Source organism: Carcharodon carcharias, chromosome 29 (assembly GCF_017639515.1).
Source record: "Carcharodon carcharias isolate sCarCar2 chromosome 29, sCarCar2.pri, whole genome shotgun sequence".
In the NCBI taxonomy this organism is placed as follows: Eukaryota; Metazoa; Chordata; class Chondrichthyes; order Lamniformes; family Lamnidae; genus Carcharodon; species Carcharodon carcharias.
Genome location: NC_054495.1, coordinates 16,001,303 through 16,026,036, shown reverse-complemented (window position 1 = coordinate 16,026,036; position 24,734 = coordinate 16,001,303). Strand labels below are relative to the sequence as shown.

General features: G+C 46.5%; 1 long non-coding RNA gene across 2 annotated transcripts; it reads right to left on the bottom strand.

Annotated features, from left to right (window-relative positions):
- Nucleotides 1-2,684: 2,684 nt before the first annotated feature.
- Nucleotides 2,685-22,429, bottom strand: LOC121271125. 2 transcript variants are annotated; one of them, XR_005941675.1, is made up of 3 exons: nucleotides 22,351-22,429; nucleotides 16,441-16,653; nucleotides 2,685-3,064 (listed from the first exon to the last, which is right to left on the bottom strand). It is a non-coding gene; the product is annotated as an uncharacterized LOC121271125 (long non-coding RNA). The 2 variants fall into 2 exon arrangements; XR_005941676.1 differs by lacking the exon at nucleotides 22,351-22,429 and adding an exon at nucleotides 19,562-19,724.
- Between the last annotated feature and the right edge of the window lie 2,305 nt (nucleotides 22,430-24,734).

The following is a 24,734-nucleotide window of genomic DNA, read 5'->3' as shown; positions in this document are numbered from 1 at the left end:
AGATCTCATGCATTGGGGCAATATGAGTAGAACTCCAGAATAGGAAGGGTGCAGTCACAATATTGGAGGTTTACTAGAGGCCACCCAACTGCCGGCAGGAGATTGAGGAACAGTAAAGTAGGGAGATTTTGGAAAGATGTAAAAGCAATAGGGTTGTTGTGGTGGGTGATTTTAACTTTCCCTATATTGACTGGAAATCACTTCATGTTAGGGGTTTAGATGGTGCGGGATTTGTAAGGTGAATCCAGGAGGGCTTCCTGAAACAATATGTAGATAATCTAACTAGGGAGGGGGCAATACTATACCTGGTATTAGGGGATGAACCCAGCCAGGTGGTCAAAGTTTCAGTAGGGGAGCATTTCAGGAATAGTGACCATAATTCAGTAAGTTTCAAGCTACTGGTGGATAACGATAACAAGAGTCCTTGGGTTAAGGTGCTTAATTGGAGGAAAGCTAATTATAACAAGATTAGGCAGGAACTGAGGAACCTAGACTGTAGGTGGATGTTTGAGGGCAAATCAACAACTGACATGTGGGGGGCTTTCAAACGTCAGTTGATAAGAATTCACGACCGGCACGTTCCTGCTAGGATGAAGGATAAGTATGGAAAGTTTCTGGAACCTTGGATAGCGAAGGATATTGTGATATTAGTCAAAAAGTAAAGAGAAGCATTTGTAAGGGCTAAAAGGCTGGGAACAGATGAAGCCCGTGGAGAATATAAAGTAGGAAGAAACTTAAGCAAGGAGTCATGAGAGCTAAAAGGGGTCATGAAAAGTCATTGGAAACCAGGATTAATGAAAATCCCAAGGCCTTTTATACATATGTAAAAAGCAAGAGGGTAGCCAGGGAAAGGGTAGGCCTACTCAGGGACAGAGGTGGGAATCTGTGTGTGGAGCCAGAAGAAATGGGAGAGATACTAAATGAATACTTCTCATCAGTATTCACCAAAGAGAAGGACTTAGCAGTCGATTTGTCTAGGGAAGAGTGTGTAGATAGCCTGGATCATGTTGAGATCAAAAAAGAGGAGTTAGGCGTCTTGAAGAATATTATTGGATAAGTCCCCAGAGCCAGATGGGATCTATCCCAGAGTACTGAGGGAGGCAAGGGAGGAAATTGCTGGGGCCTTGACAGAAATCTTTGTATCTGCATTGGCTATGGGTGAGGTCCCAGAGGACTGGAGAATGGCCAATGTTGTTCCCTTGTTTAAGAAGGGTAGCAGGGATAATCCAGGAAATTAAAGGCTGGTGATCCTTACGTCAGTGGTAGGGAAATTATTGGAGAAGATTCTTTGTGACAAGATTTACTACCATTTGGAAGCAAATGGGCATATTAGTGAGAGGCAGCATGGTTTTGTGAAGGGGAGGTCGTGTCTCACTAACTTGATTGAGTTTTTTGAGGAAGTGACAAAGATGATTGAGGATGGAAGGGCAGTCGATGTTATATACATGGATTTCAGTAAGGCCTTTGACAAGGTCCCTCATGGCAGACTGGTACAGCAGTTAAAGTCGCACGGGATCAGAGGTGAGCTGGCAAGATGGATACAGAAGATAGAGGGTAGCAGTGGAAGGGTGCTTTTCTGAAGAGAGCTGTGACTACTGGAGTTCCACAGGGATCAGTGCTGGGACCTTTGCTGTTTGTGGTATACATAAATGATTTGGAGGAAAATGTAACAGGGCTAATTAGTAAGTTTGCAGATGACACTAAGGTTGGAGGAGTTGCAGATAGTGAAGAAGATTGTCAAAGGATACAACGGGATATAGATCGGTTGGAGACTTGGGCTGAGAAATGGCAGATGGAGTTTAATCCAGACAAATGCGAGGTAATGCATTTTGGAAGGTCTAATACAGGCAGGAATTATATAGTAAATGGCAGAACCCTTAAGTGCATTGACGGGTAGAGGAATCTGGATGTACAGGTTCACAGGTCACTGAAAATGGCAACACAGGTGGATTAAGTAGTCAGGAAGGCATATGGCATGCTTGCCTTCATTGGCAAGGGTATTGAGTATAAAAGCTGGGAAGTCATGCTGCAGCTGTATAGAACCTGGGTTAGGCCACACTTGGAATATTGCATGCAATTCTGGTCGCCACATTACCAGAAGGATATGGAGGCATTGGAGAGGTTGCAGAGGAGGTTCACCAGGATACTGCCTGGTCTGGCGGTTATTACCTATGAGGAGAGATTGGAGAAACTCGGATTGTTCTCACTAGAGTGACGGAGATTGAGGGGCGACTTGATAGAAGTTTACAAAATTATGAGTGACATGGACAGACTAGATAGTCAAAAGCTTTTTTCCCAGGGTGGAAGAGTCAATTACTGGGGTACATAGTTTTAAGGTGAGAGGAGAAAACTATAGAGGAGATGTGCGGGGCAAGTTTTTTATGCAGAGGGTAGTGAGTGTCTGGAATTTGCTGCCAGAGGAGGTGGTGGAAGCAATTACAATACTGGTGTTTAAGAGACAGCTTGACAAATACATGAATAGGCTGGGACTAGGGGGATACAGACCACAGAACTGCAAAATGTTTTAGTTGATGGGCAGTAAGATTGGCGAAGGCTTGGAGGGCCGAAGGGCCTGTTCCTGTGCTGTACTTTTCTTTGTTCTTTGTACTGCAACTAAACATGAGATTGTGGCTGTAAATGAAAACATTGCATCCACCTTCAGGAAAATCTCTATTCTCACAGTCTTTATTGCAAAGCAATGATGTTTGTCTAACTCCATAACATCAGCTGGGTTAAAGTCTGCTCACTTCCATCACCATCCAAGCTGAGGGCAGATCTCCTGCTCATTTGCAGTTCTGTTTTAATTGATGTTCACTCTCAGGCTGCATCTCCCATTCACATTGGCGAATTTGATGGCTGCGTACACAATCTCTTCATCCTGCATGGGGTTCATCAATTCCCCACCGTGACTGTGAACATTTCTCTGCGAAGGAACAGCATCGTTGTTAGCTGTAGGGTTAGTGTGGGCCTGAAGTGAGGACAGTGGTCAGTGTGCTGTGTGTACCAGAAACACTATTGTACCCCGGGTGAGCTTTCTCATGTCCCTGCTTCATCAGATGAGTGGCTGTGGGTTATAGAGGAAAGAAGAAGTAAACTTGTTATTATCAGTCGAGACAGAATGAAAATGCAGCAGGGTGGGACACATTTGAAAACTCTTCTTCAAATGGGTTTAATGATATCCTTCTGGTCAGTGTGGTTCTACGATTATTAAGAGACAGGCGCGGGCAAAGGAGCCTGAGTTGCTACAGTTCATCTTGAAAGGCCAACATGTAATGCACGCTGCCTTTTATGGTTGGGCTTTTGTTAAATTCATTCATCGGATGTGGGCTTTGCTGGTCGGGCTAAAATTTATTGCCCACCCCTGGGTGCCTTGAGAAGGTGATGGGGAGCTGCCTTCTTGAACTGCTGCAGCCCAGGTGATGTAGATACACCCACAGTGCTGCTGGGTGTTGGGGCAGTGATGGGCGGGGGGTGGGGGGAGTACCAGGATTTTTGACCCAGCGACAGTGAAGGAACGGCCGATATATTTCCAAGTCAGGATGGTGAGTGACTTAGAGGGAAACTTCTAGGTGGTGGTGTATCCCTCTATCTGCTGCCCTTGTCCTTCTGGATGGTAGTAGTCGTGGGTTTGGAAGGTGCTGTCAAAGGAGCCTTGGTGAATTCTTGCCGTGCAACTTGTAGATGGTGAACACTGCTGTTTCTGTGCATCGGTGGTGGGGGGAGTGAATGCTTGTGGATGGGGTGCCAATGAAGCGGAGCTGCTTTGTCCTGGACAGTGCCCAGCTTCTTGAGTGTTGTGGGAGTTGTACTCATCCAGGCAAGTGGGGAATATTCCATCACACTGCTGACTTCTGCCTTGTAGATAGATGGTGGACAGGCTTTGGGGAGTCAGGAGGTGAGTTACTCACCGTAGGATTCCCAGCCTCTGACTTGCTCTTGTAGCCTCAGTGTTTATATGGCTAGTCCAGCTCAGTTTCTGGTCAATGGTAACCACAAGTATGTTGATAGTGGGGAATTCAGTGATGGTAATGAACATTAAGGGGTGATGGTTGGATTCCCTCTTTTTGGAGATGGCCATTGCCTGACATTTGTCTGGTGCGAATGTTACTTACCACTTGTCAGCCCAAGCCTGGATATTGTCCAGGTCTTGCTGCATTTGGGTATGGACCGCTTCAGTATGTGAAGAGTCGCAAATGGTGATGAACATTGTGCAATCATCAGCGAACATCCCCACGTTATGATGGAAGGAAGTTCATTTATGAAGCATCTGAAGATGGTTGTGCCGTGGACACTACCCTGAGGAACTCCTGCATTGATATCCTGAGACTGAAACGACTGGCCTCCAAGTACCACAACCATTGTCCTTTGTGCTCGGTAAGACTTCAACCAGCGGAGAGTTTTCCCCCTGATTCCCATTGACTCCAATTTTACAAGGACTCCTTGATGCCACACGCGGTCAAATGCTACCTTGATGTCAAGGGCAGTCACTCTCACCTCACCTCGGGAGTTCAGCTCTTTTGTCCATGTTTGAACCAAGGCTATAATGAGGTCAGGAGCTGAGTGATCCTGGTGGAAACCAAACTGGGTGACAGTGAGCACATTACTGCTAAGTGAGTGCCGCTTGATAGCACTGTTGATGACCCTTCCATTACTTTACTGATGATAGACAGTAGGCTGCTCGGGCATTAATTGGCCTGGTTGGACTTGTCCTGTTTTTTGTGTACAGGACATACCTGGGCAATCTTCCACATGACCGGGTAGATGCCAGTGTTATAGCTGTACAGCTTGGCGAAGGGCGTGGCAAATTCCCAAGAACAAGTTTACAGTATTGTTGCACTGATTGTGCTCTTCCCACACTGTTTGTGATTGCAGCCAACCTGATTGACCAGGGGAGCTCTGTTCACCTGACCTGTTAGATATCCAGCCTGCCTGATCACGATTCAGTACTGGGATTTCACCTAGCTCTTGTTGCAGTGATCAGTTTAGCCCTCATCTAAAACCTCAACTTGTAACTAATCATGAATATTAATAACAAAAACAGAATTACCTGGACAAGCTCAGCAGGTCTGGCAGCATCGGCGGAGAAGAAAAGAGTTGACGTTTCGAGTCCTCATGACCCTTCAACAGAACTGATCTTTCTTTACAAGGAGAGGGAAATATAAGCTGGTTTAAGGGGGGGGTGGGGGGGGAAAGAAGTGGAAGGGGGGTGGGGTGTTAGGATAGGAGCAGATCATCAAAAGATGTCACAGACAAAAGAACAAAAGAACACACAGGTGTTGAAGTTGGTGATATTATCTAAACAAATGTGCTAATTAAGAATGGATGGTAGGGCACTCAAGGTATAGTTCTAAAAGGGGTGGGGGAGCATAAAAGATTTAAAAATATTTAAAAATAATGGAAATAGGTGGGAAAAGAAAAATCTATATAATTTATTGGAAAAAACAAAAGGAAGGGGGAAGAAAAAGAAAGGGGGTGGGGATGGAGGAGGGAGTTGTTGAATTCAATATTCAGTCTGGAAGGGTGTAAAGTGCTTAGTCGGAAGATGAGGTGTTGTTCCTCCAGTTTGCATTGGGCTTCACTGGAACAATGCAGCAAGCCAAGGACAGACATGTGGGCAAGAGAGAAAGGTGGAGTGTTAAAATGGTAAGCGACAGGGAGGTTTGGGTCATTCTTGCAGACAGACCGCAGGTGTTCTGCAAACAGTTGCCCAGTTTACGTTTGGTCTCTCCAATGTAGAGGAGACCGCATTGGGAGCAACGAATACAGTAAACTAAGTTGGGGGAAATGCAAGTGAAATGCTGCTTCACTTGACAGGAGTGTTTGGGCCCTTGGACGGCGAGGAGAGAGGAAGTGAAGGGGCAGGTGTTACATCTTTTGCGTGGGCATGGGGAGGTGCCGAAGGTGGTGGTTGAGGAGCAGGGGTTGATGGAGGAGTGGACCAGGGTGTCCCGGAGGGAACGATCCCTACAGAATGCCAACGGGGGGCTGAAGGGAAGATGTGTTTGGTGGTGGCATCATGCTGGAGTTGGTGGAAATGGCGGAGGATGATCCTTTGAATGCGGAGGCTGGTGGGGTGATAAGTGAAGACAAGGGGGACCCTATCATGCTTCTGGGAGGGAGGAGAAGGTGTGAGGGCGGATGCTCGGGAGATGGGCCGGACACAGTTGAGGGCCCTGTCAACGACCGTGGGTGGAAAACCTCGGTTAAGGAAGAAGGAGGAATATCAATATCTTGCCAGAGTTACTGAACAGTTAGAGCACAGGAGGAGGACATTCAGCTTGTTGTTTCCCTGCTGGCTCTCTGCAATAGCAAATCAGCGCCTCTCTCCCAAAGTTTCTTCCATAGCCTTCCAATTTCCTCTCTACAGTTAACCCTCCAGGTCCTGCACCTGGATCATTGTGAACAGTTTTGGTATCCTTGTCTAAGGAAGGATATTCTTACCATAGAGGGAGTGTAACAGATTCACCAGACCAAATTCGGGAATGGTGGGACTGTTTTCTGAGGAGAGACTGAAGAAAGTGGACATGTATTCTCCAGAGTTTCGAGAGATAAGAGGCGATCACATTGAAACTTACAAAATGCATACAGGGCATGACAGTGTAAATGTGGATAACATGATCCCCCTGGCTGATGAGTCATGAACCAGGGGACACAGTCTCAGAGTAAGGGGTAGGCTATTTCAGACTGAGATGTGGAGGAATTTCTTTGCTCAAGGGTGGTGAATCTTTGGGATTCTCTGCGCCAGAGGGCTGCACAGACTGTGTGGTTAAGCATGTTCAAGACAGAAATCGATAGATCTCCGGAGGCTCATGCCATCGTGGGATATGGAAGTCGCGAGGGAAAATGGCATAGAAGTACATGATCAGCCATGATCTGATTGAAGGGCGAAGCAGTTTCCACGGGCAAGGTGACCTCCATCGGTTCCTACGTTCCTCTGTATCCAGAGTCACTCTCTGGGAAAACATTCATCAAAGTAACCATTTAAAGGACAAGTTTTTATTCCAATCATTAAAGGCTGCCTTTAGTCTGTTTTTGCTGCCCATTGTAGAAGTGACATTGAACCTTACCAGTACCTGTGTCAAGCATGGTAAACCCTCTCCAATGCCTGCACATTCTCCTGAAAGGGTAGCTCCCAGAGCAGGACGAGCTTGAAAGAGGCAAGAGAGAGTGGAACAAAAACAAAAAACTGCGGATGCTGAAATCCAAAACAAAAACAGAATTACCTGGAAAAACTCAGCAGGACTGGCAGCATCGGCGGAGAAGAAGAGTTGACGTTTTGAGTCCTCATGACCCTTCAACAGAACTAGGTGAATCCAAGGAAGGGGTGAAATAAAAGCTGGTTTAAGGTGCGTGTGTGGGGGGGGGGGGGGGGGGGGGGGGGGGGGGGGGGGGGGGGGGGGGGGGGCGTGGGGAGGAGAGAGAGGGAGAAGTGGAGGGGGGTGGTGTGGTTGTAGGGACAAGCAAGCAGTGATAGAAGCAGATCATCAAAAGATGTCACAGACAAAAGAACAAAAGAACACAGGTGTTGAAGATGGTGATATTATCTAAACGAATGTGCTAATTAGGAATGGATGGAGGGCACTCAAGGTATAGCTCTAGTGGGGGTGGGGGAGCATAAAAGATTTAAAAATATTTAAAAATAATGGAAATAGGTGGGAAAAGAAAAATCTATATAATTTATTGGAAAAAACAAAAGGAAGGGGAAGAAACAAAAATGGGGTGGGGATGGAGGAGGGAGTTCAAGACCTAAAGTTGTTGAACTCAATATTCAGTCCAGAAGGCTGTAAAGTGCCTAGTCAGAAAATGAGGTGTTGTTCCTCCAGTTTGCGTTGGGCTTCACTGGAACAATGCAGCAAGCCAAGGACAGACATGTGGGCAAGAGAGTAGGGTGGAGTGTTAAAATGGCAAGCGACAGGGAGGTTTGGGTCATTCTTGCGGACAGACCGCAGGTGTTCTGCAAAGTGGTCGCCCAGTTTACGTTTGGTCTCTCCAATGTAGAGGGGACCACATTGGGAGCAAGGAATACAGTAGACTAAGTTGGGGGAAATGCAAGTGAAATGCTGCTTCATTTGAAAGGAGTGTTTGGGCCCTTGGACGGTGAGGAGAGATGAAGTGAAGGGGCAGGTGTTACATCTTTAGTGGGCATGGGAAGGTGCCATAGGTGGGGGTTGAGGAGTAGGGGGTGATGGAGGAGTGGACCAGGGTGTCACAGAGGGAACGATCCCTACGGAATGCCGACAGTGGGTGAAGGGAAGATGTGTTTGGTGGTGGCATCATGCTGGATTTGGTGGAAATGGCGGAGGATGATCCTTTGAATGCGGAGGCTGGTGGGGTGATAAGTGAGGACAAGGGAGACCCTATCATGTTTCTGGGAGGGAGGAGAAGGCATGAGGGCAGATGCGCGGGAGATGGGCCGGCCACGGTTGAGGGTCCTGTCAACGACCGTGGGTGGAAAACCTCGGTTAAGGAAGGAGGAGGACATGTCAGAGGAACTGTTTTTGAAGGTAGCATCATTGGAACAGATGCGACGGAGGCGAAGGAACTGAGAGAATGGGATGGAGTCCTTACAGGAAGCGGGATGTGAGGAGCTGTAGTCGAGGTAGCTGTGGGAGTCGGTAGGCTTGAAATGGATATTGGTGGACAGTCTATCACCAGAGATTGAGACAGAGAGGTCAAGGAAGGGAAGGGATGCGTCAGAGATGGACCATGTGTAAATGATGGAGGGGTGGAGATTGGAAGCAAAATTAATAAACTTTTCCAAGTCCCGACGAGAGCATGAAGCAGCACTGAAGTAATCATCGATGTACCGGAGAAAGAGTTGTGGGAGGGGGCCGGAGTAGGACTGGAACAAGGAATGTTCCACATACCCCATAAAGAGAGAAGCATAGCTCGTTGCTCCCAACGTGGTCTCCTCTACACTGGAGAGACAAAACATAAACTGGGCGACCGCTTTGCAGAACACCTGTGGTCTGTCCGCAAGAATGACCCAAACCTCTCTGTCGCTTGCCATTTTAACACTCCACCCTACTCTCTGGCCCACATGTCTGTCCTTGGCTTGCTGCATTGTTCCAGTGAAGCTCAACGCAAACAGGAGAAACAACACCTCATCTTCCGACTAGGCACTTTACAGCCTTCCGGACTGAATATTGTGTTCAACAACGTTAGGTCTTGAACTCCCTCCTCCATCCCCACCCCGTTTCCGTTTCTTCCCCCTTCCTTTTGTTTTTTCCAATAACTTATATAGATTTTTCTTTTCCCACCTATTTCCATTATTTTTAAATATTTTTAAATCTTTTATGCTCTCCCCACCCCTTTTAGAACTATACCTTGAGTGCCCGACCATCCATTCTTAATTAGCACATTCGTTTAGATAATATCACCATCTTCAACACTTGTGTTCTTTTGTTCTTTTGTCTGTGACATCTTTTGATGATCTGCTTCTATCACTGCTTGCTTGTCCCTACAACCACACCACCCCCCATTCGATTCTCTCCCCCCCACCCAACCCACCCCCCCAACACACCTTAAACCAGCTTATATTTCACCCCTTCCTTGGATTCACCTAGTTCTGTTGAAGGTCATGAGGACTCGAAACGTCAACTCTTTTCTTCTCCGCCAATGCTGCCAGACCTGCTGAGTTTTTCCAGGTAATTCAGAGAGAGTGGAGCTGGCTGGGAGCTCAGTGTGTGACCGACAGCGACCTGAGAGAGAGAGAGAGAAAAAATAACTGTGTGACCCCACAGAGCAAAATCTACGTGCTTGGTTGGCGAGCAATTTACATGTTCCTCTTTGAAAACTCACACAATTTATTAGCAACTTTAAGGTTTATTTAGTACTGTAAGGTTTTACTGAGGGCATAACAGGAAAGGCAGATAAAGGGGAACTTCTAGTTGTGATGTGCTTGGATTTCAAGAAGGCATTGCATAAGGTGCTACATGAAAGATGACCGAACAACATACGGGTAAATGGTGTATTCTAGAGGATAAAATATTAGGATGGACAGAGATTGGTTACCTAACATGAGTCAGAGAGTAGGGATAAATGGGTCTTTTTCATATTGGCAAGTGGAGTGCCACTGAGGTCAGCGCTCTGGCCTCAGAAATTTACAAGTTATATCAAAGAGTTGGTTGAAGGGACCGAATGCAGGTTAGCTAAACTTGCCAATGACACCAATATAGGTACGGAAGTAACTTGTCAAGAGAAGATAGAGAGTATCCAATGGAATACAGGTGGGCTACGAAAGTGGGTAAAAATTTGGAAGATGCAGTCTAAAGTTGGACAGTCTGAACTTGTAAACTTTCATAGGAAAAATGGAAAGGCAGTGCACTATCAAAATGGAGAGAGATTTCAGAACTCGGTGGTAGAGAGGGATCTGGGTCTCCTGGACATGAATCACAATGAAGTTAGTATGCAGGTACAACAATTGATTAGGATGGCACATGGAATGTTGGCAGTTATTATAAGGTGAATTAAATATAAAAGTAGGGAGGCAGTCCTTCAGTTCTACAAGGCCTTGGTGAGACCACATCTGGAGTAATGCATACATTTTTGGTCTCCTCATTGGATCAAGAAGATATAAATGTGCTCGAAGCAGTTCAGGGAAGGTTCACTGGATTCTTTTCTCGGATGAAGGGCTTATCTTATGAAGAAAGTTTGAACAGGTTAGGCCGATACCCATTGGAGCTAATAAGAATGAGAGCTGATCATATTGAGTCATACAACATGCTAATGCGACTTGATAGAGTAGTTGCTAGGAGAATATTCCCACTGTGGGGCAGATTAGAACTTGTGGATGCCGTTTAGCAATAAGATGTAGACCATTTAAGATGAAGACAAGGAGATTTCCTGTCTCACACAGGGTCCTAAGTCTATGGAATTCTCTTCCGCAGAAAGCAGTTGAGGCTTGATTTCATTGAATGGTGGAGCAGGCTCAATGGATGAATGGCCTACTTGTGCTCCTAAGTCCTGTGTTCCAATGTCCCTACAGCAGTTTGAAGAATGTGAACCTCAGGTGTGGAGGCCATGCAAGAAATATTTTATAAAACCATGTTTTTTTCCAAGACACAAGTTATTTTTTTGCCAGATTTTGGGTTCTAAAAATGTCTTCAGAGTACCACCGGTGTTGGCCTGACTCCTCTGTAGTTCCAGGATTTATCCCCTTTCCCTTTTGTAGGCTGGGTGTAACAATTACAACCCTCCAGTCACCTGACACCACTTCCAAATCCAAGGAGGATTGATTTTGGCCAGTTCCTTCGCTATTCCCGCCTTTCCTATCCTCTTCATCCCTCATGCATTCTATCCAGACTGGTTAAGTGCTCTGAATTATTGTGATATAAAACGTGTTGCACCAACGGGGTTAACTGAATCTGTTTGTTCCATGACTATAATTAATGTCACTCCCCATGGATCCTAACGGTGTCACTGGAGGGTTTCTCGTCTATTAATAAGGAACTCCTCTTAAGGTGCTATGCTATGTTGGCAGAAGGAGTATCAACTCTGGCACTAACAGGGATCAGCTGGTGCTGGGAGAGGGAGATCTCCCAGAATCTGGGAACAATAGATTGGAATGTAACAGCAATGGATCAGGATCTGAGAACAATAGATTGGAATGTTACAGCAATGGACCAGGATCTGAAAACAATAGATTGGAATCTTACAACAATGGAGAGAGGTTTAACATCTTGGTTGGTTTGTCTTGCTAGAGAACGTTTATGGGCATGGAAGATGTATTGTGCACTTCGGTTTATTCAATTCTTTTACTATCCCATCCTCGCTATTTTTGGTGTCCCTCGTAAGTCTCTCCATCAAGCTATTTATCCTATAAGCCATTTTATTCATTATTACTGTTCTCGCCTTTTACTGTGCCCTCCTGCCTTCTGCTCTTGTTCCTGTAAGTTGCTGTATCCAGTAAGAAGACGCATGGAGAGAAGGTTACACTGGAGTAAGGCAGAGACAGTGTGTGTAGTTGAGAATTTGTTTCAGGTTATATGTACTCGTAATTGTTTTAAAACTCTCTTTTTAAATTTAGGTTAACAGTCAGCCTGTGACATAGAAATTCCAACCTTCAATTGAGTTAAATTGCCTTGATAAACAGAGAGCTGCCTGGCAGTAGTAGTTATCTGTCAATTAGCTGACAGTAGTTAGATCAAAAGGCATCAATGACTCTAGCAGGAAGCTAAGCTGGCTAATGATTCATCAGAGGTCCTATATAGTTTTTTTTTCAAACTGCACAGAGAACTGTCTATACTGGAGTGAGAGGTAGACAGTATGTGGCTGAGTTTGGTTGTAAGTGGGAATTAGGTGCAGAGGTGCAAAGAGATCTTCCTTTTTCAGCATTCTCATGGAGAGTCATAGGGACTCGAAACGTTAACTCGGTCTTTCTATCCACAGATGCTGTCAGAGCTGCTGAGGCTTTCCAGCTATTTTTGCTTTTGTTTCAGATTTCCAGCATCCACAGTACTTTTTAGATGTTATTTTGCTCCTTTTTCTAATTGATTTCAGCGGCCAGGAGTTGGTGAGTTTACTTCCATTGTCTCTGCGCAGCTTTCTGTTCCTTTACCTGTGTATATCCTTAACTAATCGACCCATTAAACTTACAGGTTGGACAGAAATGACAGGGCTGGAGGTGTGTTGTGAGTGCAGCATGTGGGAATCCGTGGATTGCACCCAAATCCCAGATAACCATATGTGTATCAGGGGCTGCAGCTTAGACAAGATTGGCTCCCAAGCATGAGATTCCAGCGAGGGGGCAATCAGAGTGGGATTGACACTTTGCTGCTACTTTCTTCCCCTATTTTCTTTTACGATCCTATACCGCCCAACCTTCCGACTCAGGCTGGTTGAGGCCTGGGCAGCGCAGCACATCCGCCGGGGGCGAGGGTCCAGTGCAGCTCAGTCCAAAGGGAAAAGGCCACATGCTCCCTAACACACATCACTGGGTGTTGTGAACCAGGCACATTAAAGGCCCAGCCAAGCTTCAAGGTCCTTGGCAGGCCAGGGAGAGGGTGAGTGTGGAGGATTTGGGCGGACGTTCTGGGCAGCTTGTGTCAAGCCTCTGGTCGGGGGTGTCATGTCAGGTGCTGATGAGAGGGGGTCCGATCAGGCCTTGGAGATGTCAGGCCTCCGAGGGGGAGGTTGTAGGTCAAGCCTCTGATGGGTTTCGGGTGGTGTTGAGTCCCAAGGTCGGGCCTCGGGTGAACAGTGGAATTCCAGAGTCAGGCCCTGAGGGGTGGGGGGGTCATGATGGCAGAGGGGCAGAGTTCAGACAGAGGCAGGTGAAACCCTGTCAGGTGTTGCTGGAGTCCCATGAGTGTTCTGGGGTGCGGGGTGAGTAAGGTGATGGGGTGGAGGGGGGGTGGGGTTCAAGGGGGTTTGTAGAATTGTTACCTGTCAGTTAGAAGTAGTTTTTAATTCTTGTAACTTTTTCTGGGTAAGTATTGCTGTAAGACAGTTAAAAACATCCGAAATTTGCGATTTAAATCACATTGTCGGATGCTGCACAGTGCAGGGCAATTGCCCAAGGAAAGTTTGCATTTCCCAGGAAATTGCTGTGCCATTCTTACCGGGGAACTTCCCAAGGAGGGTTGGCTATCCCAGTATATCTTTGGGGGTGCCCGCACCTTCTCAGGGTGCATTGCGCTGGAGCTCAGAAGTTACAGCCCCAATGTTTTGGAAAGATAGACAAAATGATAAAGGTGGAGAAGTAGCCCTGTAAAATATAACAGAAGGACATTAGTGAGAAATGAATACAAATAGAAAATGCTGGAAAAACTCAGCTGGTCTGGCAGTGTCTGTGGACAGAGGAACAGAGCTAACGTTTCGAGTCTGTATGACCCTTCTTCAGGGCGGCTGATGGGCCCTAAAGATGAATCATAAAGACTGGAAAGGTTAACTCTGTTTCTCTCTCCACAGATGTTGCTCGATCTGCTGGGTCTGTTTTCCAGCATTTCCTGTTTTTATTCCAGATTCCCAGCGTACGCAGTATTTTGCTTTTATATTAGTGAAAAGTATCTGGCCTCTGAAGATCATGAAGTAGAATCATTATGGGTGGAAATTTGGAAATCAAAGGTCGGAAAACACAGGTGGGAGTTGTTACTAGTTCCTCCATCAGTAGTTATATCATTGTGCAGAGTATTAAACCATAAATCATTGAAGCCTGTAATAAAGTTAGTGCAATAATTGTGGGGATATTAATCGTCATATAGACCGGGGCAATCAATTTGTCAATAGCGGTGTAGAAGATGAGTTTGAGGAATGCTTTATGACAGAGCTTTGGAATAATTTGTTGTGGAACTATCTTGGGTTAAAGTTAGATCTATTATTATGTGATGAATCAGGGTAAATGTGTAATGTTTTAAAAGGTCTGGGAAATAGTGATCATTATACCACTGATTTCCATGTAACAATTGAAATTGACACGTTCCAATCGCAAGCAAGAATCTTAAACTTAAACAAAGCTGCTCACCACCCCATAGCCGACACTGCTCAGGCCCCTGGCACTGCTCACCCCACAACACAGTTCACACCCCAACTGATCAAATACCCCTGACACTGCACACCAACAAACTAAAACTGCCCACAGCCCCGCGCCCCCCCCACTCCCCGATCGAGCTTACCCTGACGACTCTGCCCCTCGGACACTGCTCACACCCAGCGCTGCTCAAAACCCCCACACGGCTGAGAACTCTCTTCACATCCTCAATACCAGAAGATCTGGCCCATGTTCAGGCACGAGGTGTCTCGGTGGTATTCAGCATGTTGACCTGATACAGCCAGATACAAATGAAAGTGACTGCTCTTGACAGATAGGCAGCATTTGTCAGATTGTGGTATCAAGGAACATTTGGGGCACATAACTGCCGGGCAATGACCATCTACAACAAGAGAGAATTAAACCATCTCCCCTTGACATTCAATGGCATTGCCATCACTGAATCCATACTCACCATCCTGTTGGTTACCATTGAACACAAAGTGAACTGGGCCAGCCACATAAGTACTGTGGCTGCATGAGCTGGTCAGGGATGAGGAATCCTGAGGCATATAACTCATCTTCTGAATCCACAAAGCTGCACACCATCTGCAGCGTAAAAGGCAGGATTGTGATGGAACGCTCCCCACTTGCCTGGGCGAGTATTACTCAATAACTTTGACACCGTCCATGACAAAGCATCCCGCTTGATTGGCACCCCACGAACCACCTTGAATATTCACTCCCTCCACTTCTGATGCACATTGGCATCAGTGCCACTTGCACAATGCACTACAGAAACTCACCAAGGTTCCATAGACAGCACCTTCCAATTTCGTGACCACTAGTATCTAGAAGAAGGGCTGCAGACACATGGGAACACCACCACCTGGAAGTTCGCCTCCAAGTCACTCACCATCCTGCCCTGGACTACACAGCCTTTTCTTCACTGTTGCTGGTTCAAAATTCTTAAACTCCTTTTCTAACAGCATTGTGGGAATACCTAAATAACATGGACCTCAACAGTTCAGTAAGGCAGCTCACCACCACCTTCTCTATAGCAATTAGGGATGGAACATAATTGCAGTGGAGCCAATGACCCCCACATAATATGGAAGAATAAAACAAGTTAAATAAGAGCACCTTTGCGAAACGAAATTGGATTTCTGCCTCCATGTGGTAAGGGAGCCTGTCATAAATAGGCTCCATTCCTGCCATCACTAGAATTCACAATGGCGTGACATGGTCAGGGAGCCAATCTGCCACCATTCCTCACCCTTCCCCATCCTGCCTCGTTTATGATGTGTACAGGCCAGCAAAATTCTCCCCATCAATCCAGGGGAGGACAAAGTGATATTTTGTATAGCTCCAATCTACATTTCTGGATTTTGCACTCTGTGCCTCTATTTATGAAACTCACAATCCCAAAAGCTTCATTAAGAGTTTTGCTAAGCTGAACTGCCACCTTCAAGGTTTGATACATAGATATCGCATGCGTTCCTGTTTTGCATCTCCAATACATTTGAACTATTTGTATTGTGTCTCCCCAAAATGTCATACCCCACACATTTGCTATTCCAATAATGTATTGCAAAGACTGAATCCATTATTTCACATCAATCATCCTTTGTCAGAAAACTGTGAGTGTTTAGAGGTGGAAATGTTTTTTTAAACCATGCAGTGAAAGGAGGGAGTTGATGATTTTGGTGAACTTTGAGATCAACAATTCCAGCATCATCCTTTCATCATTTAATCTCCTTTGCTTTCCATCCAATCAGAGAACATCCTGTTTGCCCTTTCAGGCCCAATCCAATGCAGAAACACAATGGAAAATCTCAATAAAACTGGTACTTTGGTCCCAGCCTCATGTATAATTTCTCCATTTATTTCCCTTACATACAGTTAACTTAGTGACGATGGTAACACTCTCTAGGGGCAAATGTGGTCTCTCCAAATGTGTTATACGGTACCTGGTGGCCATGGCAGCAGGGGATCTGCTGGTCGCTATCCTCGACTTGATATTGAGACACATTCCAATTTTATTTGCCGGTCAGTTTATCTTCCTGATGTCAATCCCTGTGTGTAATATCCACGCTGTCCTGCTTTTTTCAGCCACTGACTGTTCTGTTTGGTTCACCATCACTTTCACCTTTGATCGATATGTTGCCATTTGTTGCCAGAAGCTAAAAAGCAAATATTGCACTGAGAAAACAGCGGCTGTGGTTTTGGGAACAGTGACTGTGCTGAGCTGCTTAAAAAACATGATCTGGTATTTTATATTAACAGCTTGGTATTCCCTGGATAACGTCCCCTGGTTTTGTTATGCGACAGAGGAAGCTGTGCACTCTAAAGCCTGAGTATCAATCGAGTTCTTTCAGCACATTCTGACCCCCTGTGTCCCATTTGTACTGATTCTGCTGCTCAATGTTGCCACGATCAGACACATTTTAGTGAGAAGCAGAGCCCGCAGAAGACTCCGGGCTCACGGCAGTGGGGAGAGTCCCAGAGATGGAGAGCCGGAGGAGATCCATCACTTTACTGTTTGTTATCTCAGTAAATTTCGTCTTGTTATGGTCAATATTTATGCTTTATTCTATATGGAGACGTATGTCATTTTTGGGGTACGAAATTATATACCTGCATTGGTTTGTGGTGGAATTGGGCTTCATGCTGCAGCTCCTGAGTTGCTGCACAAACACCTGTATTTATGCCGTCACCCAGACGAAGTTCAGAGAGCAATTGAAGAACGTGCTGAAATATCCCTTTACTTCAATTCGTCAATTGATCCAATGATGAATAAATTTGTGAACTTTTGCTCCCAGCCTAATGTGTAATTTCCCTATTCATCTCCCTTCCTCATGGATTATTCTGCGGCAAATGCGAGAGACTAGGAGGTGATGTTACAGTTGATGCCTGGTGCCAGGGTTCATGATGCCTGCTCGGGCTGGGCTGCACTTGAAGCGGGGAGATTCAAGCTGCCGTAGTTTATGTGGCCACCAATGACATAGATAGAATGAAGAAAAGGTTCTGCTTTGGGATTAATACCAGATAGGGGTTTTATGCATGGACAAGAAACCCTGGCCTAGCTAGTGATGCGCACACCCGGTGAAATAATAAAAAAAGGAGTTAAATTACAGGCCTGAGTATACAGGAAGAAATAACTGGGGTTTGTTAGAAGAGTACTGCAACTATCCTGGTACTTTAATCGAAAGATTAAACGGCAAATCAGATTGGCAAAGGTAACCTGGGAAATTAGCTCATAGTCCATATTTGGGACAAGTTCCTCTAATGCAAAACAGGGACCAGGTTATTCGAGACTTGCCAATGTGCAATGAGACAGGACTGATCAGTGACCTCATAATAAATGGTCTCTTGGCCACAACAAGCATGCCATAATAGAACTTCACATTCAGTTTGAAGGTGAGAAGACTGGGTCTAAGGCTCGTGTATTAAACCTAAATAAAGGTGATCATAAGGGTATTAAGCGAAAGTTGGCTGAAGCAGAATTTAAAATGAATTGAAAAGGCAGGGCAGTAGAGATGCATTGGCAGATGTTTGGGGACATATTGAATAACTCTCAGCAACATTAATCCCAGTGAGAAAGAATGGGAGTTCGGGGTGCACTTTAAGGTGGTGCTGGGGGTGGGGGAGAGCCAACAGTTAGTGGTAAAACTGTAACAGAAGCAGGTGGTGGCATTTCAAACAGTAATATTACAGGTTGGGGTTTCCTAATGTAACAGTAACAGGGTGAGGGTATTCCATCAGTAAAGTCACCAGTTGAAGTGGAACAACTGGAGCTGGGAGGTTCCAAATATACCAGCAGAAGGCGTGTGGTGAGGGGATGGGTGTTTGGGGAGTCAAAATGACATAGCCAGAGGTGGTGCTCTCAAACGAAACCCCAGTGTGTTGTGGGGTGTGGGGGTGAGCAGTGATGGGAGAAGCTGAGGGTTCCAAAAATCACATCAACAGCTGTGGAGTTCTGATGCTAACAACCAAAGGCAGCAGTTCCACACATAAAAGCAACAGGTCAGTGTCCAAAAACAACAGCAGCAGCTGGGCTGTCCAACGGTCAGAGGAACAGGTCAGGGGGTTGACGTGTGTTGCAGGTGCTGCCGGAGTATAGAGATGGAGAGGTATTGTACGGGCTGCAGCAGTTTACATAGATAGAGAGCGCTTTAGAGTCTGAAGGAGGTTACGGGTATAGGGAGGGCTGCAGGAGCTGGAGAACTTTACAGAGATATGGAGGGTTACAGGTGCTGGAAGAAATAACAGAGATAATGAAGGCTGGTGGGTTGAAGGAAGTTACAAAAATAGGAGAGTTGTAGAGGCTGGAGGAGGTTCCAGAGAGAGGGAGGTTTGTAGGGGCTGCAGGAGGTTCCAGAGAGAAGGAGGTTTGTAGGGGCTGCAGGAGGTTCCAGAGATAAGGAGGTTTGTAGGGGCTGGAGGAAGTAACTGAGATAAGGAGGTTTGTAGGGGCTGGAGGAGGTTCCAGAGAGAGGGAGGTTTGTAGGGGCTGCAGGAGGTTCCAGAGAGAGGGAGGATTATGGAGGCTGCAGGAAGTAACTGAGATATGGAGGGTTATATGAACTTGAGGAGCTTATAGAGATATGGAGGGTTGAAGGCGCCGGAGGAGGTTCCAGAGATAATTGTGTGGGGGGTGTTGAGTTGGGGTTTTCTTATTATTATAAATAATAAATATAATTTACCCCCAGTCTCTACTAGAAATTACCCCCAGTCTCTCCTGTAATTTACCCCCAGTCTCTCCTATAAATAACACCAATTAATTATTTATTTCATAAATTGGTCACACCAAAATGGCCCCAGGTGACAGCCAGGGAGGCTATTCGCAAAGTTTTTACCCAACAGCAGCTCAATGGGGAAGCCTTCTCCTGCCCAAATTGGGGAGTCTCTCGCCCCAATATTTGGCCTTTCCATCAGAATGCTCTGATTGGTTAAGTAGGGATTCCCATGGACACGCTCAGCTTGAACATGCTTCTGCATGTCTGAAGGGGAGTGGAGTTCATGTTGGGGAGAATTTACCTCGTTGAAAATAAATCGTCTTTTATTGAACAAGATGAAAATTGCACTCACCGTTTAGTCGTTTGGGAGAAAAATCAGCGACTGGTGAGTAGATGGTCAGGGTAAAAAAGTTCCCCTGAAGCGTCTTTGAACATGGGCTGAGTGAAAAAACTCAGGAATAATGGGATGGGGGTAATACTTGGAGATACTGGGATAAATGATAGGAATTTGCAGTATGAATTGACAGGAGGTCATAGTGAGGGAGGGAGAGAGTGGGAAAAAGCAGAGGGAGAGAAAATGAGTGGGAGAGTGGGGAATGAACTCTGATTGTAAATCATTAACAGTCTAAAATTAGCCTAAAACCCACCTAGAAATAAACTCCACTGTCTCCAGTACATTAACCCAAAAGTCATGTGAGCCCCCATGACTCGTATTAATGAGCCCTCGTATCTTCTAAAAATTACCCCTCGTCCCTCCTACAAATTACCCCCAGTCCCTCCTACAAATTACCCCCAGTCCCTTCTACAAATTAACCACAGTTATTCCTACAAATTACCCCCAGTCCCGCCTACAAATTACCCCCAGTCCCGCCTACAAATTACCCCCAGTCCCTCCTACAAATTGAACCCAGTCCCTCCTACAAATTAACCACAGTCCCTCCTATAATTTAACCACAGTCCCTCCTATAATTTACCCACAGTCCCTCCTATAATTTACCCACAGTCCCTCCTATAATTTACCCACAGTCCCTCCTATAATTTACCCACAGTCCCTCCTATAATTTACCCACAGTCCTTCCTGTGATTTACCCCACAGTCCCTCCTCAGATTTACCCCCAGTCCCTCCTCAGATTTACCCCCAGTCCCTCCTCAGATTTACCACCCAGTCCCTCCTCAGATTTACCACCCAGTCCCTCCTATCAATTACCCCCAGTCCCTCGTAAAAATTACCTCCAGGCTCTCCTGTAATTTACCCCCAGTCCCTCCTATGATTTACCCCCAGTTCCTCCTATGATTTACCCCCCAGTCCCTCCTATGATATACCCCCAGTCCCTCCTATGATATACCCCCAGTCCCTCCTATGATATACCCCCAGTCCCTCCTATGATATACCCCCAGTCCCTCCTATGATATACCCCCAGTCCCTCCTATAAATTACCCCCAGTCCCTCCTATAAATTACCCCCAGTCCCTCCTATAAATTACCCCCAGTCCCTCCTATAAATTACCCCCAGTCCCTCCTATAAATTACCCCCAGTCCCTCCTATAAATTACCCCCAGTCCCTCCTATAAATTACCCCCAGTCTCTCCTGTAATTTACCCCCAGTCTCTCCTGTAATTTACCCCCAGTCTCTCCTGTAATTTACCCCCAGTCTCTCCTGTAATTTACCCCCAGTCTCTCCTGTAATTTACCCCCAGTCTCTCCTGTAATTTACCCCCAGTCTCTCCTGTAATTTACCCCCAGTCTCTCCTGTAATTTACCCCCAGTCTCTCCTGTAATTTACCCCCAGTCTCTCCTATAAATAACACCAATTAATTATTTATTTCATAAATTGCTCACACCAAAATGCCCCCAGGTGACAGCCAGGGAGGCTATTCGCAAAGTTTTTACCCAACAGCAGCTCAATGGGGAAGCCTTCTCCTGCCCAAATTGGTGAGTCTCTCGCCCCAATATTTGGCCTTTCCATCATAATGCTCTAATTGGTTAAGTAGGGATTCCCTTGGACACGCTCAGCTTGAACATGCTTCTGCATGTCTGAGGGGGAGTGGAGTACATGTTGGGGAGAATTTACCTCGTTGAAAATAAATCGTCTTTTATTGAACGAGATGAAAATTGCACTCACCATTTAGTCGTTTGGGAGAAAAATCAGCGACTGGTGAGTAGATGGTCAGGGTAAAAAAGTTCCCCTGAAGCGTCTTTGAACATGGGCTGAGTGAAAAAACTCAGGAATAATGGGATGGGGGTAATACTTGGAGATACTGGGATAAATGATAGGAATTTGCAGTATGAATTGACAGGAGGTCATAGTGAGGGAGGGAGAGAGTGGGAAAAAGCAGAGAGAGAGAAAATGAGTGGGAGAATGGGGAATGAACTCTGATTGTAAATCATTAACAGTCTAAAATTAGCCTCAGACCCACCTAGAAATAAACTCCACTGTCTCCAGTACATTAACCCAAAAGTCACGTGGGCCCCCATGACTCGTATCAATGAGCCCTCGTATCTTCTAAAAATTACCCCTAGTACCTCCTACAAATTACCCCCAGTCCCTCCTACAAATTAAACCCAGTCCCTCCTACAAATTAAACCCAGTCCCTCCTACAAATTAAACCCAGTCCCTCCTACAAATTAAACCCAGTCCCTCGGACAAATTAACCACAGGCCCTCCTATAATTTACCCCCAGTCCCTCCTATAATTTACCCCCAGTCCCTCCTATAATTTACCCCCAGTCCCTCCTATAATTTACCCCCAGTCCCTCCTATAATTTACCCCGAGTCTCTCCTGTTAGTTGCCCTCCAGTTGGATGGGACCTGATTTATTCCCCCCAACCAACCTGAACAAATTGACCGTCTCCATGGGAAACCGGGAGTAGCCAATCAGGGGGCTCCGCCGTCACCATGGAAATCGAGCGTTAGCCAATTGGAACGTCTGCTCTCTTAAGGTTTGGTCAGCCTCAGCCAATGGGAAAGTTGTGCTGGAACAGCCAATCATGGCACAGACACCTGAACCAATCAGAGCAGAAAAGAGCGGTCCCCGGGATAAATAGGTTGGTTAATGTAAATTGCTGCCCCTCCTCCACTCCGGTCCCGGTCCTGAAGCACCGGCGCCTTCGGTTTATTACCCCCGGCCTGAGGTTCACTCACTGCAGAAGCTTCTGGAACTCAGCACACACACACGGAGCCTGTGGATGCTCTGAGATCTGGTCGAAACTGCGCCAGCGCGCTCGGCTTCTGACACTGCGCATGCTCTGAGGTCGAAAATACGCATGTGCGCTGGGCTACTGATACTGCGCATGATTCGTGTTGATCTGCGCCTGCGCAACGGAGCTGGAAGCAGTGCGCATGCCCCGCGTGAAGGCTGAGTTGAAATGTCCTGGGCGTGTTATAGTGCGCATGCTTAGAACCAGAGAAAAGTTACAGCGCAGCAGGAGGCCATTCAGCCCATCTTGTCCATGCCAGCCCAAGGACACCCAGGTGCCCTTTCTAATCCCCCCTTCTGCACCCGGCCCATAACCCTGCAGTTTACAGCACTTTAGGTGCAGATCCAGGTACTTTTTAAAAGAGTTTAGAGTTTCTGCCTCTACCACCAACTTGGACAGTGAATTCCAGACACTCACTGCCCTCTGGGTAAAGATTCTTCCTCATGTCCCCCCTACACCTTCTGCCACTTATCCTGAATCTATGTCCCCTGGTTCTAGAATTCTCCACCAAGGGAAACAATTTTATCCTGTCCACTCTATCTGTTCCCCTCATAATTTTGTACACCTCAATCAACTCACCTCTCAGCCTTCTTTGTCCTAAGGAAAATAACCCCAACCTGTCCAATCTCTCCTCGTAGCTACACTTTTCTAACCCTGGCAACATTCTTGTAAACCTCCTCTGCACTCTCTCCAGAGCTATTACATCCTTCCTGTGATGTGGTGACCAGAACTGCACACAATACTCTAGTTGTGGCCTCACCAGTGTTTTATACAATTCCAACATTATATCCTTACTTTTATATTCTAAAGCTCTGCCAATGAATGGGAGCATTCTGTATGAATTCTTTACAACCTTGTCTGCTTGAATTGCTGCCTTCAGGGACCTGTGTACTTGTACACCAAGATCTCTGACTTCATCTACCCCTCTTAGTATATTCCCATTTATTGTGTAATCCCTGTAACTGTTTGACCTTCCTAAGTGAATGACCTCACACTTCTCTATGTTAAACTCCATCTGCCACTTTACCGCCCACTCCACCAACCCATCTATATGGTTTTGGAGATTATGGCTTTCCTCTACATTATCCACTACTCAGCCAATCTTTGTGTCATCTGCAAATTTCCCAATCGTGCCCCCCACGTTCCTGTCCAAATCATTAATATATAACACAAACAGCAAGGGTCCCAACACCGAGCCCTGTGGAACCACTTGAGACAACTTTCCATTTGCAAGGACATCCATCAATCATTACCCTTTATTTCTTGTTACAAAGCCAACCTTTTACCCAGTTTGCCATATTACCCAGAATCCCATTCCTTGCCCCTGTCTGACCTCCTCCTCACCGCTAGGGGGCTGGGTGTAAATTTCCCAACCCACACATGCGCAGAGGGTGGGCTCTCTCCTCTGATGTCACATACTGCAGCTGCCAGTAAGAAATATGGCACAGCTCCATTGTTCACAGCGCAGGAAATCATAAACGAGACCAGCACCTTGTGCGAATGATGGTCAGAATGTAAATCTGCTCCAGCTGGAAAGAGCCGGGTTGGACAGAGAGAAAGTGAGAGAGCTCAGGATGATCGGCCTGGCCTCACACACCCGTCTTCCTGCATTCATTGGCCGTGAACTGGAGGGAGGAGAGTCATAAACCCCACACCCCCACACCCTAAACCCAACACCCCCCACACCCTAAACCCAACACCCCCCACACCCTAAACCCAACACGCCCACACCCTAAACCCAACACCCCCACACCCTAAACACAACATCCCCACACCCAAAACCCAACACCCCCACACCCTAAACCCAACATCCCCACACCCTAAACCCAACACCCCCACACCCTAAACCGAACACGCCCACACCCTAAACCCAACACGCCCACACCCTAAACCCAACACCCCCACACCCTAAACACAACACCCCCACACCCTAAACCCAACACGGCCCACACCCTAAACCCAACACCCCCCACACCCTAAACTCAACACCCCCCACACCCTAAACCCAACACGCCCACACCCCGAACCCAACAACCCCCACACCCTAAACCCAACACCCCCACACCCTAAACCGAACACGCCCACACCCTAAACCCAACACGCCCACACCCTAAACCCAACACCCCCACACCCTAAACACAACACCCCCACACCCTAAACCCAACACGGCCCACACCCTAAACCCAACACCCCCCACACCCTAAACTCAACACCCCCCACACCCTAAACCCAACACGCCCACACCCTAAATACAACACCCCCCAGACCCTAAACCCAACAACCCCCACACCCTAAACCCATCACCCCCCACACCCTAATCCCAACACG